Below are 19989 nucleotides of genomic sequence, written 5' to 3'. Positions count from 1 at the left end.
TGAAGAAAGCATTCCCCTGGAGCTGATGCCCTGAATTTGGACTTGTAGCCTACTGGACTGTGAGAGAATAAATTTCTCTTTGTTAAAACCATCCACTTGTGGTATTTCTGTTATAGCAGCACTAGATGACTGAGACAATCATTCAAATCCTTAATGAAAACATGTTACTTGGATTTCAGTCTATTCCCAGCTGTGTTTTTCATGTTTCAAAAACAAGCAGGCAGTGTGTTGAGCACAGCAGTTACAAAGAAAAATAATCTGCAGTTCACTTAGGAAACTTGCAATAGAAAGAAAGAAACAGGGAAGTAAACAAATAATTATAATTTAACGCAGCAACTGCTATATACCTATACAACATTAAAGGAGCATTAAAAAAGACATAACTAACTGCTGGAAGAGTTAAGGAAGGTGCCACCAAAGACTTAAAATGTGTTTGTTCAGTAGGTGGAAAGACATGAGAAATATTTTAAAGAAGGAGAAAAATGTGTGAAAATCTTTTAAAGTATGAAAAAAAATTATTTAGAGAATAATGAGCAGCTCCATTTGACTCAAACGTAGAAGCTATGGTGGAGTGACACAGACAAGTAGGAAATGGAGGAAGACAGTACTTAAAAAAGAGCCTGGGGTCAGGCTGAGGCCTAGAGGAGTCACCACAGGCTTTGGAATCAGGGAATGACATTAATCACTTATTATGTAAGTGAGATAACTCCAGCACAATTGGAACAAATGAGATACTGAGGGGTCAGGGCACCACTAGTACATATCATCTGGGCAAAACAGAATGGATACATGATGGTAAGATCAGATTTAAGAAATGCTCGGAGATAAAATCAGTAGACTCTGTAGGCCTCTACTTACGCATGTTACGTACAAGGATGAGGCATACAAACCGCCATTCACAAAGTAGATGTAGTTTTTTGTTTTCATTTCTTATAACATTTTTTCTGACAGGTAGCAGTAAAATATCTTATTCTAACAAAAATATTAACAAAATTATGATAATTTTCTAGAAAATGAGAGTAAAGAGTCTTGAGGAATGGCTACCATTTTCTAGTTCTCACATATGGGCCACTTGGGCCTAGGTGTAAATAGAATCACCAAGGGAAGCAACAATTTCTGGCTGTGAGTCTGGCCAGACATATGCTAAATAGATAATCAAGAGGGAGGTAAATAAGACGAGTTAGACTTTGAATATGTTCAGTTGATGTGACTTGGGTTGCATACATTGATATGATAATGGTTGTCAGTGAGAAATAAAAGACTGGAAGTTAGGAGAAAGAACAAGTAAATCAATTGACTTTGAGTCAGTTCCACTCATGGTGACCCCATGTGTGTCAATGTAAGAACTATGCTTCAGAAGGTTTTCAATGGCTGACTTTTCAGAAGTTGACTTCCAGGCCTTTCTTCTGCGGTGCCTCTGTGTGGACTTGCACCTTCAACATTTGGTTAAGTAGCATAGTGTATTAATCCTTTACAGCTCCCAGAGATTCCAAGGGGTCATAAACATAGATTGTGTTAGGTAGCAAATGAAGTCATGTGAGTAAGTGAGTTATATGTGGAATACTTTAGAAATGAAGATAGGTGTGTACAAGAGCAAACCCTTTAAAAAAAAAAAAAACCCTTTGCTGTCGAGTAGATTCTGACTCATAGTGACCTTATAGGACACAGTAGACTGCCTCATAGGGTTTACGAGGTTGAAAATCTTCATGGAAGCAGACTGCCACATCTTTCTCCTGTGGAGCAGCTGGTGGGTTCAAAAAGGCAATCTTTTGGTTGGCAGCAGAGCACTTAAGCACTGCACTACCAAGGCTTCTTAAAACCCTTAAAATGACCGATATTTAAAGAAGGAAGATTGGTGAGGAAGTCAAACCAAGAGGTTACAATCAGATAGCAAGTAATATATTAAATAAATGTACTGTCAAAGAAGACATGATAATAGATAATTTTCTGGAAGATGGAGTGATCAACCTTATTAAAAATGCGAAAAAATAAAATAAAATAATCAAGTGTGTTTAAAGCCAAAAAGATACTATTGCATTCAGAAACCAGAAGGTTAGTTGTTTTGTTTTTATTTCTTTTTTCAGTTTAGAGAGGCTGTCAAATAACACCTTGTAATTTTTTTATTTTTTATTTTTATTTTGCTTTAGGTGAATGTTTACAGAGCAAATTAGTTTCTCATATTGTTTTGTGATATTGGTTGTCAACTCCATGAAGTGTCAACACTCTCCCCTTCTTGACTTTGGGTTCCCCATTTCCATTCAGCCAGTTTTCCTGTCCCCTACTGCCTTCTCATCCTTGCCCCTGGGCTGGTGTGCCCATTAGTCTCATATACATGTATTATTATTTGTTTTATAGGTCTGCCTAATCTTTGGCTGAAGGGTGAACTCCTGGAGTGATTTCAGTACTGAATTAAAAGGGTGTCCGGAGGCCATACTCTCGAGGTTTCTCCAGTCTATGTCAGACCAGTTAAGTCTGGTCTTTTGTTCTACATTCTTCTCCAGCTCTGTTTGGGACCCTCTATTGTGATCTCTGTGAGAACAGTCAGTGGTGGTAGCCAGGCACCGAATAGTTGTGCTGGACTTAGTCCCATGGAGGCTGTGGTAGTTGTTGTCCATTAGTCCTTTGGACTAATCTTTCCCTTGTGTCTTTAGTTCTCTTCATTTCCCCTTGCTCCAGATGGAGTGAGACAAGTGGAGTATCTTAGCTGGCTACTCACAAGCTTTTAAGACCCCAGATACTACTCACTGAAGTAGGATGTAGAACATTTTCTTTATAAACTATGTTATGCCAATTGAGCTAGATGTCCCCCATGACCATAGTTCTCAGCCCTCAGCCCAGTAACTCAGTCCCTCAGAGAGTATGGATGTGTCTCTGGAGCTTCTATGACTTTGCCTTGGTCAAGTTGCGCTGACTTCCCCAGTATCGTGTACTGTCTTACCCTTCGCCTTAACTAAACATGTTTCACGAGAGAGATGGAAGCACAAACTAGACTACAGTTAAGCTGAGGGGTAATGGGAGGTGAGGAAGAATGAAAAACTCTGATCTTTCAACAAATGTGATGGTGAAGAGCTGTCAGGATCTAAGAAAGATGTCTGCTGCTAATTTTTAAAGTATTAGTTAAATTCAGTTCATTTACTCAATATTCAACACGTTTATTGAAGACCTACTAGGTGCTGGACATACAGTGTTCTCTGTGAAGGTGATATCCCTATTGGTGTGAAGTGAATTCCAACTCATAGCGACCCTATAGGACAGAGTAGAACTGTCCCATAGGGTTTCCAAGGAGCAGCTGGTGGATCTGAGCTGCCGACCTTTTGGTTAACAGCCGAGCTTTTAACCACTGTGCCACCAGGGCTCTGAAGGTGATATAGTGATGTACAAAACCTGCTTCATGGAGCACACATTTTGATCTTTGTAGAGTTAACAAAAGAGGTCAATAAAAAAGCAAAATGTTGGGGGGAAAAAAAAAGAAAAATTTGATGGACCTAGCTTTTGAGGAAATAAGATTAAAGTGGGATAGAGAGCTAGTCTTTGGGAGCAACAAAAAAGTCCCCCTTTAAATCTGCTGAAAGTGTACAGAGGTAGCAGAGAAGCAAATAAAGAATAAGCATTTTAGAACAGAGTCTATTTCTCCCTGCTCATCATTTTAAACCTACTTTCTAGCATAGTGTGTTATATATAGTGGGCACTCAACACATATTTGTTAAATCAGTGAATGAATATTTATGCCTGTTAATTTCTATTTTGATCTCAAAATAAAGCAATATGTTATGTCTATGTTTGTTGAGCTTATAAAAACTACTATTGCCTAGTAAATATACATACACACATATTTACACAAATTGATAAATTTAACCTTAGGAGAAAAACTGTAAGTAAATTCACATACCATCATGTATTATTTATGTTGCTGTTCCAGATCCTGCTGAGATAATCTAAGTAAGAAATTGTTTTTCATATCAAAAGTAGCTGCGGTTTGAATAAACCAATGGGGCCCACAGCAAGAAAATAAGTAGCCTCTATAGTTGAAAGTGGAGCCCTGATGGTGCAGTGGTTAAGAACTCAGCTGCTAACCAAAATGTCGGCAGTTCGAATCCATTAGCTGCTTTTTGGAAATCCTATGGGGCAGATATACTCTGTCCTATAGGGTCACTATAAGTTGGAATCGACTTGACAGTAATGGATTGAGTTTTTGTATTTTTTTAGGTGGAAATAGAAGAAAACATACAGACAATACAATTCATGTTGTTGTGGTTCTTGGCAGGTGTCATTGAGTTCGCTACATTTCATAGAGACCTCATGTATAACAAAACATTGTCCAGTCCTGCACTATCCTCACAATTGTTGCTATGTTTGAGCTCACTGTTGCAGCCATTGTGTCAACCATCTCATTGAGAATCTCCCTCTTTTTCATGACCCTCTACTTTATCAAGCATTTTGTCCTTCTCCAGGGATTGATACCTCCTGATAACATTTTATGTCTTTTAGTTTCAGCCAAATCAGGCAAAACAATAAACATTTTTAAGTGTTTATTGTGTGCCAACAATCTGTTAGCTTCCAGGTACATGAAGATGAATAAAACACAGGTCCTTTCCTCAAGAATCATATAGGGTGTGTATGTGGGGAGGGAGGGAAGTAACTAGAAAAACAAAAATGAAATAAAAAATCTATTGTTTCTTTAGATCAATTTTTTTCCTTAACATTACACCATGATAATTATCCTATTTTATTATTTTTCTACATCATTGTCAATGGATAATTTGTTTTGCACTGTAAACATATCATAATTAGCACAACCAATCTCCTGTAATAGAATATTTATGTCTTTTCTCTTTTGGGTTGTTACTCTATAATGTTGCAATTTCTTAAAGCATGTGGGTACCTCAGTATTTCTGTGTTTCTCTGAACCTTGGAGGTGTATCAGTTTAAGGAATGTTTATTTTTATGTAATAATTAGGTAATACCCCAATATTATCAAGACTAAAGTTTGATGAATTAAATTTCTCAGAAATATATAAGCAAGATTAGGGCATGCAGATCTGAGAAAGGGAGACAGATTTGAAGACTATGACAAAAATAACGTCCGGATAGAACCAATAGGAAGTGACAACTGATTGAATAATAGCTGTTGAGAGGAAAGAAATCAAACACGATGAGTTTGGGCCTGCAAAACCAATTCAGTTAAAAGAATTATTGAGGTTTCTGTCCTTTTCTGGTGTTCAAGATGTCGAAGTGAGGATGTGGAGGGTACTCCAGTGCAAAATTCTGGATTTTCTTGTGTCTTCTGATAGGAGCTGTGATCTACTGTGCTGACAACACAGGAGACAGAAATCTGTATATCAGTTCTGTGAAGGGGATCAAGGGACAACTGAACAGACTTCCCGCTGCTGCTGTGGGTGACATAGTGATGGCCACCATCAAGAAAGGGAAACCAGAACTCAGAAAGAAGGTACATACAGCAATGGTAATGTGACAAAGAAAGTCATACCAGAGAAAAGATGACGTGCTCCTTTATGTGGAAGATAATGCAGGGGTTGTAGTAAATAATAAAGGTGAGATGAAAGGTTCTGCCATCACCAGACCAGTTGCAAAGGAGCGTGCAGACTTGTGGTCAAGGATTGCATCCAATGCTGGCAGCCTTGCATGATCCTCCAGTGTAATTGTAAAAATAAAATCACTGTATTTTACACAAACAACGCAGACCTTGTAAGTTTGTCAACCAAGGTTGGCAAACAAATGCAGAAGAGAGCATTATTTGCATAGAAATATGGTATACATATTAAAATTATCCCTCCTGCCCCCCTCCCCCAAAAAAAGTATTATTGAGTGGCTACTATGTGTTAAACACTACTAGGCACTCATATTACAAAGATAAAGAAGTCACCATCCCTACCTTTGGGATATAAACTAGTAAACACAGACTGGAGATAATAGGATTTTTTTAGAGGACATTCATACATAGCATGCTACAGCAGCATGTCAGAGGAAAACTTAGATCGTCCTAGGAATTCAGGGAAAGCATGTATCATTCAGGATATTCAAAAATAAAAACAAGCCCGTTGCCATAGAGTTGATTCCGACCCATGACAACCCTAAATGTTACGGAGTAGAACTGCTCCGTAGGGTTTTTTGGCTGTAATCTTTACAAAAGCAGATTGCCAGGACTTTCTTTCACTTAGGATATTAGGCCTAAGCAAAATTTCAAATGGTGAGTAAGAATTAATCAGGAGCAAAAAGATAGAAAGTGGTTTCCAGGCAGAAGAAATAGCTAAGCAAAAACGTGGATGCTCACAAGAAGTCCAAGCTAGTTAGTATTTGTCATAGGTAGAATTCAAAGACGGCCTCTAAGATTTCCAATCCCCAGTGTGCATGATTTGAATAATCCCTTCCATTGAATACAAGCAGAATTGTGAATATAATAGGTTATAATTATCAGGATTAGGTTATTAATCAGTTGACCTTGAGTTAATCAAAAGGGTGATTATAGAGGTGGGCCTGACTTCATCAGGGAAACTCTTAATAGGTTCTGAGTCTTTCCTGAAGGAAGAGAGTTGAAAGTGAGATAAGGCATATGGAGAGGGTCATGTGGCATAGAAGCGAGAGGGACGTGGAGTTTCTGAGAGCAGCAGCCCCTGGCCAACATCCAACAAGAGACTGGAGACCTCAGTTCTACAATCACAAGAAAGTGAATTCTGCCAAAAATCACGTCAGCTTGAGAGAGGACCCTGAGTTCCAGGAGGGAATACATGGACCAGCCAACACTGTTTAATTTCATCCTTGTGATAACCTGAGCAGAAGACCCAGTTCATCCATGCCTGGATTCCTGATCCATTATTGTTGTTAGTTGTTATTGAATAGGCTGTGACTCATAAGGACCTTATGTATAACAGAATGGAACACTGACTATTCCTGGACCATTGTCATAATCATTAGTATGTTTAAATCCACTGTTGTGGCTATTGTTTTAATCCATCCCATTGAGAGTTTCCTTTGTTTCAAATGATCCTTTACTTAAAAAAAAAGGAAAAACATGATGTCCTTTTCTAATGATTGGTTTTTCCTAACGACATGTCCAAAGTAAGTGAGCCAAAGTCTCACCATGTTTACTTCTAAGGAGATTCTGTTCTGGCCCAGAGGCATAATACATTTTTATTGTTTAAGCTGTTAACTCTGTGGTACGTTGTTATGAAGCAATAGAAATCTAACACAGTATTGTAGATCATAAAATACAAGACTAAACGAGGCAAGAGATGGGAAAGATAGGTAGGATTTTCATGAAGCTACTTTTACATCTATAAAGAAGCTTAGACTGCGTTACGTGGATTATAAGGGATCCTCTGAGTGATTGTAAGCAGGAGCATAACATGTCAGATAGCATTTGTTGGGGATGGCTCTGGCTACAGTTTGGGGGACAATATGAGGAGTTCACCCTTCATTATGTAAGAGGCTACTCTGATCACCTGGGAAATGAATGAGAAGAGCCTGGATTAGAGTAGTAGTAATAGGAATGGAGTAACGTGAACGCGTTAAATAAAATTTGAAGGTAAAATTGATGTATGTGGAGATTGCTTGAATGTTGGGGATGAAGAATAGAAGGTTGTCTGGAATGACTCCTGGATTTTGACCATTGACTTCCAGGTAAACGGTGGTCTACAATCTTAAGAGAGAACGAAGATTTGGATTGGTGAATGGGAGGAGAAAATAAGTTCAATTTTAAAAATGCAGTGTCTGCGGTGACTACAGAAGAAAATGTGAAGAAAAAAACAATATCCCAAATCTGCTGTACATTTTTGTAGGAGATGTAATTCACAACCTCCTTCTTGGAAGAAATTAGCATTTCTGATAAAATGTTCAATCAATTTCATGATAAACTTTTAATGGGATTCTGACTGCTTCTGGGAAACTAATACCCCTCCCACTCAGCCATCAATCAAGATTCTAATGATCTAACAGGTTCCCCGTCACCCCCGTTTTAATTTTGTATGATTATTTTATGACGTTTTTCTTATAGATGTCTCTAGCAAGCATAAATCTGTACTAGCCTGTTTCAGGAATCTTCCTTTGATTCAAGTTTGAAATAAAACTTGAACGCATGCCCCAGTCTAACTGCTCTGAATGTCTTATTTTAGACAATAAAAATGTATCTGTCAGGTTACAAGTTAGTTATATCAGTCTTGATTTCAAGAAAATGATTGGACTATGAGGTAGAGACAGTGGAGCTCAGAATGGAGACAGAAATGAGACAATCAAAAAAGAGGAAGAATATTCTTCCAAAAAGAAGTAGAATATTCTCATTCTGAAACAATGCGGGTCAAAATGTAACTGCTGCATTCTGTAACTGTTAGAATGGTAAGTTATAATAATAAGTCAAAAAATCATTATTCTAGTAGAGATTGTGTAACTCTAAGACATCTTGAGTAATCTTAAACAAATTATAATAACAGGCAGTAAAAGCATAAAATAAAATTAAATAATGCTTGAAAAACTGCCTTTGCAAATGATTTTTTTAAAAACTTAGAACTGGAATTGGGCTACCAATTAAGCTGAGTCTAAAGAAATAATTTGGTAAAAAGAGAAAAAAGGAGTGACTAAGTTACAAAGAGACTGTCTAGAGAATTAATTTGCCTTTGTATATAATTGGTAAAAACTGACTGAGGCTCTAGGATTCAATATACTCAAAGGTGACATGGAAGGACGGGTTGTTTATTCATTTCACCAAAATCAAAGCTGTCTTGTGAGATACTGAATCATGAAAAATCCAAATTGTGATATCAAATAATTTCTGATTTTGCCAGTTATCAGAGAATTGGGGGACCTCATACCACCAAGAAAGCAGCACCAGGAGCAGAGCACATCCTTCGGACCCAGGGTCCCTATACCTGAGAAGCTCCTCAACCGGGGGAGATTGATGAGAAGGACCTTCCTCCAGAGATGACAGAGAGAGAAAGCCTTCCCCTGGAGCTGAAGCACTGAATTTGGACTTTTAGCCTGTAGACTGTGAGTGAATACATTTCTCTTTGTTAAAGCCATCCACTTGTGGTATTTCTGTTATAGCAGCAGTAGGTGACTAAGACATCATCTTTAGTGAATATCAATTTATCAAGAAGTTCTGAAGCAAAGGAGACTCCTGCCTGACTCCTGAAGATGAAGTAGCCCCACAACAGAAAGCCTCCATCCATGAAAAGAGAGATGACCACTCAGAACAGGGTTTTGATAATTGTGTGAAAGGGCTTTGTATTCATTCTCCATCCATTCATTCATTTGCCCATTCATTTATGCATTAATTGGATTGCCTTCTATGTCTTTACTTTTGCTAGGAGTTTAGAATGCAACAGTGAAAAAAAAAAGAATCTTGCCATCTTGAAGCTTACATTTTTTCAGGGGAGACAGGTAGTAAACAAATATTATAAAATTAACATGTCTAGTAAGAGTGTCATAAAGTGCCACAGAGGGAACTGAGAGAGACAAAGAAAGAGAGTCAGTAACAGAGAGAATGTCTGTGTGTCAAATATCTATACATTGGACTTGCCAAAATTTGAGAGATCAAAGATAACTTCTTTGGAAAAATTTGAGTTGGCCTGTAAAGAATAGGTCAGATAGACAGTAGACAAGTGTCAACTTTGGTGAAGGGAAGAACAATACACAATATAGGGGAAGTCAGCACAACTGGACCAAAGCAAAAGCACAGAAGTTTCCTAGAAACATCCAAACACTTTGAGGGACTGAGTAGCTGAGGCTGGGGCCTAGGGACCATAGTCTTGAGGGACATCTAGGTCAGTTGGCATAACACAGTTTATAAAGAAAATGTTCTATGTCTCACTTTGATGAGTAGCATCTAGGGTCTTAAAAGCCTGAGAGTGGCCATCTAAGATACATCTATTGGTTCCCATCCCACCGAGAACAAATGAGATTGAAGAAAACCAAAGACACAAGAAAAATATTAGCCCAAAGGACTAAAAGACCACATGAACCAGAGACTCCACCAGCCTGAGACCAGAAGAACTAGATGGTGCCTGGCTACCACCAATGACTACCCTGACAGGGATCACAGCAAAGAGTCCCAGACATAGGATTCAAATTCAGGTAAAAAGACTAGACTTACAGGTCTGACAGAGACTGCAGGAACCCCTAAAACTATGGCCCCTGGACACTGTGCTAACCCAGAACCGAAACCATACCCGAAGTCTACTTTTCAGACAAAGATTAGTTAGACATGCCTATAAAATAAAAAATAACACATGTGGGGAACGTGCTTCCTAGTCCACTCAAATATATGAAACCAAAACGGCAGCTCCTGTCCAAAAGCAAGACAAGAAGGCAAGAAGCGTCAGGAACTGGACGAATGGACACAGGGAACTTGGGGTGGAAAGGGGAAGTGTGCTGTCACATTGTGGGGATTACAACCAATGTCACAAAACAATGTAAGTATAAATTTTTGAATGAGAAATTAACTTGAGCTGTAAACTTCCACCTAAAGCACAAAAAAAAAAAAAAAAGATCAGAAGTAACTAGGTAATGGGAGTCCCTGGTTGGTAAAGATGGCCAATGCGTTCAACTGCTAACCTAAAGCTGGAGGTTTAAGTCCACCCAGAGGCACCTCCTAAGAAGGGCTTGGTGATCTACTTCCAAAAAATCAGCCATTCAGAATCCTATGGAGCACAGTTCTACTCTGACACATGAGGTCACCATGAGTCAGAATCAACTAGACAGCAACTGGTTGATTCATTGGTTGAAGTATTTAAAGAGGAGATAAAGGTTTTCCAGTGAAAGGACACATACAGTGGCCCTGAGGTAAGAAGGATCATGGCCAATGTGTCTGCAACAACTAGACCCAAAAATAGTTTGTCCAGAGACGCTGCAGGTGAGATGGGAAAGAACCAGAAAATAATGGGAAATTTTAATCTGTTGATGTTTTGTCTCAAATCAGCTTTCTCACTTAGAGAAATATTTGCAGTGTTGCTAAAGAGGAGATACACATTGAATTAAGTGCTGAATATAAACCAAAGCCCAAACCAATTGTCCTAGAGTCCATTCTGACTCATATTAACCCTATAGGGCAGAGTAGAACTGCTTCATAAGGTTTGCAAGGCTGTAATCTTTACAGAAGCCGACTGTCACATCTTTCTCCTGTGGAGCAGCTAGTGGGTTTGAATTGCCAACCTTTCGGTTAGCAGCCGAGCTCTTAACCATTGTGTCACCACGGTTCCTGGTGATGAATAAACTGAGCTTGAAATATGTTTTGTTATTGCAATGGGGCCTCTGGTGTCATAGGGTGATCTTTATAGAATTATAATAGAATTAATGATAATATGTTATAACCATGATAGAAATAGCTTTTATAAACTAGTTGACAGTGGTAGGAACATCCTGTCAAATAAGTTTATTTAATATTCAAAATTTAATTGTGCAAAACCAGAATTAATATAATTATACATTATTCACTTAAAAGAAGTAAACATGTTTACAATTCAAGTAGCGATGTGGTTTACAAGAAAATATTCTTTTAAAATCAGAAAATATTTCACGCATCAAGATGTTAAAATGTTCACAAATTCAATGATGTTTTGAAATTAATATTAGATGTTCATTGTCTGAGTGACTAAGAGCAAAACTATACAGAACAAGTAACAATGCCTTGCCAAAAAGAAAATTTGCTTTTGAAAATACTTTCATATCAATTACACTAACTTGCATAGACTTAAGAAAAAGTTTGCTTATGATTTTTAAAAGGTGTTTATATACTTTCTACAATTAGGTTGTTTGAAAATTTTTTAGTCCAAGGCAAGTTTTACATAAACTATGAACTTACTTACTAAAATATTTACAAAAAAAATTTTAGGTCTAAATTCCAATGTAATACTTCTTAATGTTTTATGATAATATGTGACCTAGTAATTAAGAGTCCTTGGATGGTACAAAAGGTTTGCGCTCTGCTGTTAATCTAAAGGTTGACAGTTCAAACTCACTCAGCAGCACCATGAAATGAAAGCTTGGAAATCTGCTTCTGTAAAGATTACAGCCATGAAGACCCTATGGAGCAATTAGCTCTACTCTTGTAAACATGGAGTCTTCATAAGTCAGAATAGATTCGATAGCAATGGGTTTAGGTTTGTTTTTTCATCATCACTTCAAAAGTACTTGAGGAAATATACGTTTCTATTTTTGTGAATAATCTGCTTTATTAAACATCTTTAACTTATCCTGGATTTTGTCACTGAGAATTCCTAGACTTCATTTATTTCAAAAATCATATTCCTTTCCTTGCCAACATGTACCACACTCAGCTAAGAGTTAGGGAAAATGAAAGAGGACTATTCCCTTGTATCCTGTGAAATAATCCTTGACTGTATGTTCCCATCAAAAATGATTCTGAGCAGTTCCTACTTCCCCTTACACTTTCTAAAATAGTAGAACTAATATAACCACAAGTACACACACACACACTCACACACACACTCCTAAACTGTTTCTTTGAAAAGAAATAAATCAGATAAACCAACCTAATTAAAAAAATGGAAAAAAAAAGTATAAGTAAGAAGGAAATAACCACAGAAATAAATATATTTTTTAAACTTATAAGAGATTACTTTACACAACTCTGCAGATAAATTTGAAAACTATCTATGATGGTTAATTTTATGTGTTAACTAGGTTGGACTGCAGAACCCAATTATTTAATCAAGTACTAATCTAGGTGTTGTAAAAGTACTTTGTGGATGTGGTTAACATCTACAGTCAGCTGACTTTAAGGAAAGATTACTGTCAATAATGTGGGTGAGCCTCATCCAACCAGTTGAAAGACCTTAAAAACAAAAATTGAGGTTTCACAGAAAAAGAAGAAATTCTGCCTCGAGGCTGTAACATCAGTTCCTGCCGGAGAGTTTCTAGCCTGCCCTACAGATTTTGGACTTGCTAGCTTCCAAAATCATGTAAACCGATTGTTTGAAATAAATCTCTTAATCTATGTGTATGTCTGTATGTCTATGTCTATGTATGTATTACATGCATATCTATATGTATATCTTTATGCATATGTTTTCTTGTTTTTGCCACTGAGTCAATTCTGACTCACGGCAACCCCATGTGTTACAGCGTAAAGCTGCTCCTCAGGGTTTTTTTTGGCTGTAATTTTTATAGAAGCAGTTTGCCAGGCCTTTCTTCTACAGAGCCACTGGATAGGTTCAAACTTCCCACCTTTAGATTGCAAAATGCTTGTGCCATCCAAGCTCCTGTATATGTGTATGTATGTGTATATGTATCTCTAGCTCTTTCTCTGTATCTGTATCTTTTACTAGTTCTGTTTCTCATTTCTCTGGAGAACCTGACTGATACTCTAGATAAAACGGATAATATTCTAAAAAATGTAGTTCACCAAAACTGTCAGTAGAGGTGATATAATTCTACACAAACTATATAGAATGTTTAAAAAAAAAATTACAGTGGATTCAGGGGGAATTACTATCAAATACAGAATTTTCTACTTACATGTTTTGGTGGCAATGAGCAAGGCAGGCCGGGGGAGCTGGGCGGGGTCCTCATGATAAGGTCTCTGCCCCCTGGCACAGAAGTGGAACCAGCCATTGACCTTCGCAGCTACTTAGAACTTAGAGCAAAACTCAAGCCCAGGGAGGGTCCCGCATATGGGCCTAGATCCTGAAGGCCCCTAAAGGCCATGTATCCCTCATTATCACCACCTGGGAGTACAGGGCAGTGCACACCAGTGTCTTCCCCATGATCCCATATGGAAGTTTGAAATTCCACAAACTGGAGACTTGGCTGACACTCCAATAGCTGCTAGTTGGAGGCAGAGCATGGTGCAAGGATCTACTTGTCTAAGACACAGAGGGAGAAGTGAGCAACTGCAATCCCTGTAGACTAAGACAGGATATACCAGCAGTCTTGTCCCCACAGACTTTCGAAAATCACTGAACCTGAGAGGCTGGAAGCAACCTCAGAAGTCTTGCAGTCTTGTGTTTTATACTCATGCCCCTCTTGCCTCTGTAGCCTCTCTGACCAGGCTCAGAGGGAGTGACCATTTCCACTGATGGTGACTGCCACTGCATCCTGCAATCAGACCTCCCTGTCATAAAGTTGTTTGCTTTCTTGGGGTGTTCCTTGACCCAGATAGTGCATATCAGCTGACTGGCTAGAAACAGAAAGCAGGTCTGTGATGCTCGGGCTATAGTCTCATATAGTTCTAGAAGGGTTCTGGCTGTCATAAGATCAAGACTTGTACCAGCTAGAAGGCAAACAAGAAAGTGCCTCTGGAACAAGAGGTGAATCCGGCCGTCTATGTTAATATACTTCCCCTTCAGCTATTGTTATTTAGTGGCATACTCCCTAGATGTACAAAAAAAGATTGTGCATGAACCAATGTGACTTCCACAATATACTGTCATATTTACTAATTGTTTATGAGGCAGCTTGGGTTTCTAAAATGTGAATTATGCTAGAACAGACTGTTTTAAAGAACAGATGACTCTCTATGCCATTTAAACTACTTTGGAGCATCGATTTTCTTCCAAATCCTTTTTTTAATGTACCAAGTGTAAATCAAAAAAAAAAAAAAAGACATTGTACAAAAAAAAGGAAAACAGAACAAGATCTCTTGTAAATATCAATGAAAAGATCTGAATAAAATATTAGAAAATAAATTCCAGGGATTCATTCAAATAATATTATATTATGACTAAGGGGTGTATTCCAAGAAAGCCTGGAGGTAGATACAATATTAGAAAATTTCATTAATATAATCCAAAATATTAATATATCTGAGGACAAATAATGTCCTCACTGGACACTTAAAAGGAATTTGACAAAACTTAACATTAGTTCATGGTTAAAAAGGTAAAACTTCATAAAATGGAAATAGGTGGACAATTGCTTAACGTAACTTATAGATACATATTCCAATATTCTAGTTCCAAAATAAGCATTGTATATACAGACAAATAATGCAATCTGCTAATTCAGGAAGTATATGATCACCATTACTCTCTAATACGATGTTAGATATTTTCACCAATGTAACCGGTCAAAAGAGAGAAATTGAAAGTATAAACACCAAAAAGGAAACGCTAAAACTACCAATATTTGCAAGTGATATGATCAAAATCCCACTAGAATCAACTGAACAACTTCTATAAATAATAAAAGAATTTATTGAGGTAGTGGGGTATGAAATTAAACAATAGTTTTCATGTATACAAACAATAACTAGGTGGAGATATAAAGAAAGAGAAAAACTTATTTCTAGCAGCAACAAAATTAAAACAAAAAACATAGAAATAAATTTAAAATTGGGAAAAGCTTATTTGAGGAAAATTATAAAATATTCCTAACAATCACAAAAGTAGAATTGAACAAATGGAAATACGTACCATGTATTTGGATAGAAAGACTCAACCTCATAAACATGTCAAGAACAAGTTAATGTTAAAGAATATATGGACAAATAAATAAGCATAAATATCCAGGAAAACTTTGGAAAGCAGAAAATAGAACAAAATTAAACCTCTCAGAAAAAGAAGCATACTATAAATAGTCAAAAATTCTTGAAGTGAGTTAGTGGCATTAGAATAAGCTAAATTTACAGAAATAGACCAAAATACTTACAGAAATTTCTTATATGATAAGGTAGCATTGCAAATATATTAGGCAAAATGAGGTTTTTAAATAAACAATATTGTGATGACTAGATCATAATTTGGGAAACAATAAAGTGGGATCAACACCTCATCATACACCAAGATAAAATCCAAGATAAAAGATACATACGTACATATCTCCAACAAAAGCATAAGAGAAAACATGACTAATTCATTTATGACCATGGAGTGGAAAAGGGCTTTCTAACCATGCTTAAAAATCTAGAAGCCATAAAATAAAAGATTTATAATTTCTACTTTATAAAAATAAGAATGTATGCTTACTCATCCCCCAAAATATTCACCGTAATCAAAGGTAAATGATATGATAAATCGTGTAAAAATTACAATTCGTATTACAGAAAAAGGCTAGTATAAAACCAAAAAACCAAACACATTATCATCGAGTCAATTCTGACTCATAGCCACATTACTGGGCAGACTAGCACTGCCCCATAGGGTTTCCAAGGCTGTAATCCTTATAGAAACAGACTGCCACATCTTTCTCTCCCAGAGTGGCTGGCGGATTCGAACTTTTTGGTTAGCAGCCAAACACTTTAACCACTGCACCACAATATATTAACAAGAAGACAAATCCAATAGAAACACGGGCAAACCTTATGAGCAGAAAAATTATAATAAATGGAAATGAACATTTGAAAGAGAGGGTGCTCAAACTCCCTCACAGTAAGAGGCATACAAATTAAAACAATATCAGATTGTTGTTGTTGTAGTTATGTTCCCTCAAGTGAGTTCCAACTCATAGCAACCCTGTGTGCAACAGAATGAAACATTGCCTGGACTTGTGCCATCCTCACAATCATTGCTGTCTTTGAGCCCATTGTTGCAGCCATTGTGTCAATCCATCTTGTGGAGGGTCTGCCTCTTTTTTGCAGACCCTCACCCTTACCAAGCATAATGTCTTTCTCCAGGGACTGGTCTCTCCTGATAATGTGTCCAAAGTACATGAGACAAAGTCTTGTCTTCCTCTCTTCTGAGGAGCATTCTGGCTGTACTTCTTCCAGTGCAGATTTATTCTTTCTTCTGGCAGTCCATGGTATGTATATTCAGTATTCTTCACCAAACGCCATAATTCAAAAGCATCATTCTTCTTCAGTCCTCCTTATTCATTGTCCAGCTTTTGCATCTACATGAGGTGACTGAAAATATCATGGCTTGGGTCAGGCACACCTAAGTCTTCAAAGTGACATGTTTGCTTTTTAACTCTTAAACGAGGTCTTTTGCAGCAAATTTGCCCAATTCAATGTGTCATTTATTTCTCTACTGCTGCTTCCATGGGTGTTGATTGTGGATCCAAGTAAAATGAAATCCTTGACAACTTCAGTCTTTTCTCCATTTATCATGATGTTGCTTATTGATCCAGTTGTGAGGATTTTTTTATTTTCTTTATGTTGATGTGTAATCCATACCGAAAGCTGTAGTCTTTGCAATTTGTACTTTATCAAATTGGCAAAAATTCCAAATTTGGGAAGTGTGCTGTTTACTAAGATGGAGTGAAACTAACCCTTTCATACTTTATTGACCAGTTTGTCAAAATGATACTCCTTTTGAGAGCAACTTGGCCATTCTTCCCAAAATTACAAATGCGTTTATCTGTTGACCTACCATTTATCACACAGAGAGACCTGTACCCTTATGTAATGATGTTAAGACAAAGTTTTTCATCATAGCTTGGTTTACAATCACAAAAGAGTGAAAAGACTCCTGTTTCCATCAATTGTTGTTAGTTGCTGTGAGTCTATTCCGACTCATGTCGACCCCACGTGTGCAGAGTACAACTGGGCTCCAAAGGGTTTTCAAGTCTGTGACCTTATAGAAGTAGACTGCCAGACCTATCTTCCAAGGCACCTCGATGGATTTGAACTGCCAAGTTGTTAGTAAGTCCAGAACTTAACCGTTTGTGCCACCAAGGTTATATAAACTATGGTATTTCTCCACCCAAACGTTTCAATACCATTTGCAAGGCCCATTGTGAGGATGCAGTCCTTCAGACAAGGCTTGTGGCCATGTCCTCCCTGCTCCTCCCCGTGCTAGCATCTTTATGCTTTCAAACAAACCATAGCCATCTCCCCACCCAGCCACCCACCCACCCTCCAAGCCTAATGATTTGTCTAAATGTCAGTAGGGTGAAAAAGATACAACTCTGGGCTAGGCACCAAGAAGTCTGACCACCATCTCCTTGGATGGGCAGGTGGGCATGGAATGAGTCACGTAGTCTTCGGGGTAAAAAAAAAATGTCCAGGGGAGGAATTTTCTCTGTCTCACAACTATAGTGTTAGTGGGTAGCACATACAGCAAAAGTTCTTAGTCAACCTAATTAAGCCTACATGGCCAGGCCCCCATTTGCATCCCTCCTATACGTTGCATAGCGGGGCATGAGTAGAAGTTTTCCATCTCTGCCTGGACAGTTTTGGAGCCAGGGTGAGCCTCTCGTCTCTTGTATGTGGCCTCCTTCTTTTTGTAAGTAATAAGAGCTACTTTCCATGTGCTAACATGTGTTCAGACTCTGATTGGAAGGTAGTGATATTCATTGAGGAATCACATTTATTGATTGGCCCCCTTTTTCTAATGGCTTAGTGGTTATTTAGAATTCTGGGACTACCTGCGAGTATCTCACACTCAGGACAAGAATGAAAGTGGAACCTCACATATTATGAGTTTATATATTGAACACACTGTTAAGTAAAACATATTCTATTCCTTTACCTTGAAATATATAACTTTGTAACAACCCAGAAGGCCAGGCTTGATTTAGAAATCTCAGATTCTTTGGAGTTTTATGTTGGAATGACACTAAGAGAGCCAGCCCGTGTCCCTAGCCCAGGGAAGAGGAACCTTGTACTCACTTCTAATGGAGATGCCACAATGGAGTCATATGCAGCTAAAAATGGAATGAGGCTACTCATTATAAGCATGTATTCATATTAAAAGATTTCCAACTCAAAGGTAAAAACAGCATGATGCAAAAAAGTGCACACATACTATGCTTCCTTCTGATAAGAAAAAAGTGTAAATAAGTTTATATGTTTTTATTTGCTTTTATCTGCATACAGAAATGATGGAAGGTCATACAAGAAAATAAAAAAGGACACCTAAATAATCTCTTCACAAGTTTTATAATTTCCCTTCTCCTTTTTATATTGTTTTATGAATATTTGAGTAAATGAGGAAGGCTGATTCTCTCTCTTAAAAAATAATATGTGAACTTTCTCACGCTAGCAACAAGATGCATTCTGAAAAGACAAGTTGAGTGCTGAAGCGTTAGTACAGGAAGAATGCAATGGACCAATTTTTGGAAGTTAAGGGAGAGGAATGCAGGATGGAAATAAATTTGATGCTATTCGGAGGATTTTCAAACCCACCATGAAGAAAAAATGGACACTGGCAATTATATGTTGAGCAATGAGTTCATCACCTCACAGAACTGGAATTTAGAGAAACAATATTTGTTGTTAATCTAAATACATTTGTTCACATATATCTACAGGAAATTCACTTTAAAAATTCTTTCCAATTTCATTGCCAAAATGATCACAGAATAGTGTTAAAAATAAAAAAATAAAATAACCAAACCGATTGCCATTGAGTTGATTCCGACTCATAGCAACCCTACAGGACAGAGTAGAATAACCTCATAGGGCTTCTGTAAATCTTTATGGAAGCAGACTACCACATCTTTCTCCCATGGAGCAGCTGGTAGCAACCTTTTGCTTAGGAGCCAAGCTTTTAACCACTCCACCACCAGGACTCCTTTCAATCAAAAAGACTCTGAAATATTAGAAATCTGAAAACATTTCCATTTTGAGAACATAAAAGTAAATAAATATGTTAGTGATTTTGTTCTGTGTTTCTCTAATGTCACTTTGAGGACTAAGGTGCAGCAGACCCAAGGGACGGTATTTTCAATTGTTGCGTATGCATACAAAAGCTACAAGGAAGACTGAAGAAGAATTGATGCATTTGTACTATGGTGTTGATGAAGAATACTGAATATACCATGGATTGCCAGAAGAACAAACAGATCTGTCTTGGAAGAAGTATAGCCAGAATGCTCCTTAAAAGTGAGGATAGAGAGTTCCAGCAAAATGACGCTCTAGGCAGAAGCACCACACCGTCCCTCCACAGCAAAGATCCGAAACACTAAGCCAAACAGAGAATACAACAATCCTGAAACCCTGAAACATCAAATGAAGAGATAAAGAACTCAGCCAAGCACCAAATGGACTGAGAAAACTGACAGAGAACAGAGAGCGAGGAGAGATTCATGCAGAGGTCCCCTAAAAGCTAACACAGCGCAGATCCGCCATCTTGAACTCCTATC

At 37.7% G+C, this 19989-nt stretch overlaps 1 protein-coding gene and 1 pseudogene across 2 annotated transcripts in view; one reads left to right on the top strand and one right to left on the bottom strand.

The window, feature by feature from the left end:
- Positions 1 to 19989, bottom strand: part of BRINP3 (BMP/retinoic acid inducible neural specific 3) — a 467772-nt gene that overhangs the window by 328205 nt on the left and 119578 nt on the right. The gene's annotated exons all lie outside the window — the stretch shown is intronic.
- LOC101342941 (60S ribosomal protein L23 pseudogene) lies at positions 5225 to 5647 on the top strand (annotated as a pseudogene).

Source organism: Trichechus manatus, unplaced genomic scaffold (assembly GCF_000243295.1).
Source record: "Trichechus manatus latirostris isolate Lorelei unplaced genomic scaffold, TriManLat1.0 scaffold00095, whole genome shotgun sequence".
Taxonomy (NCBI): domain Eukaryota; kingdom Metazoa; phylum Chordata; class Mammalia; order Sirenia; family Trichechidae; genus Trichechus; species Trichechus manatus.
Note: the sequence above shows the minus strand (reverse complement) of the source record. Positions and strands in the feature narration are given on the sequence as shown.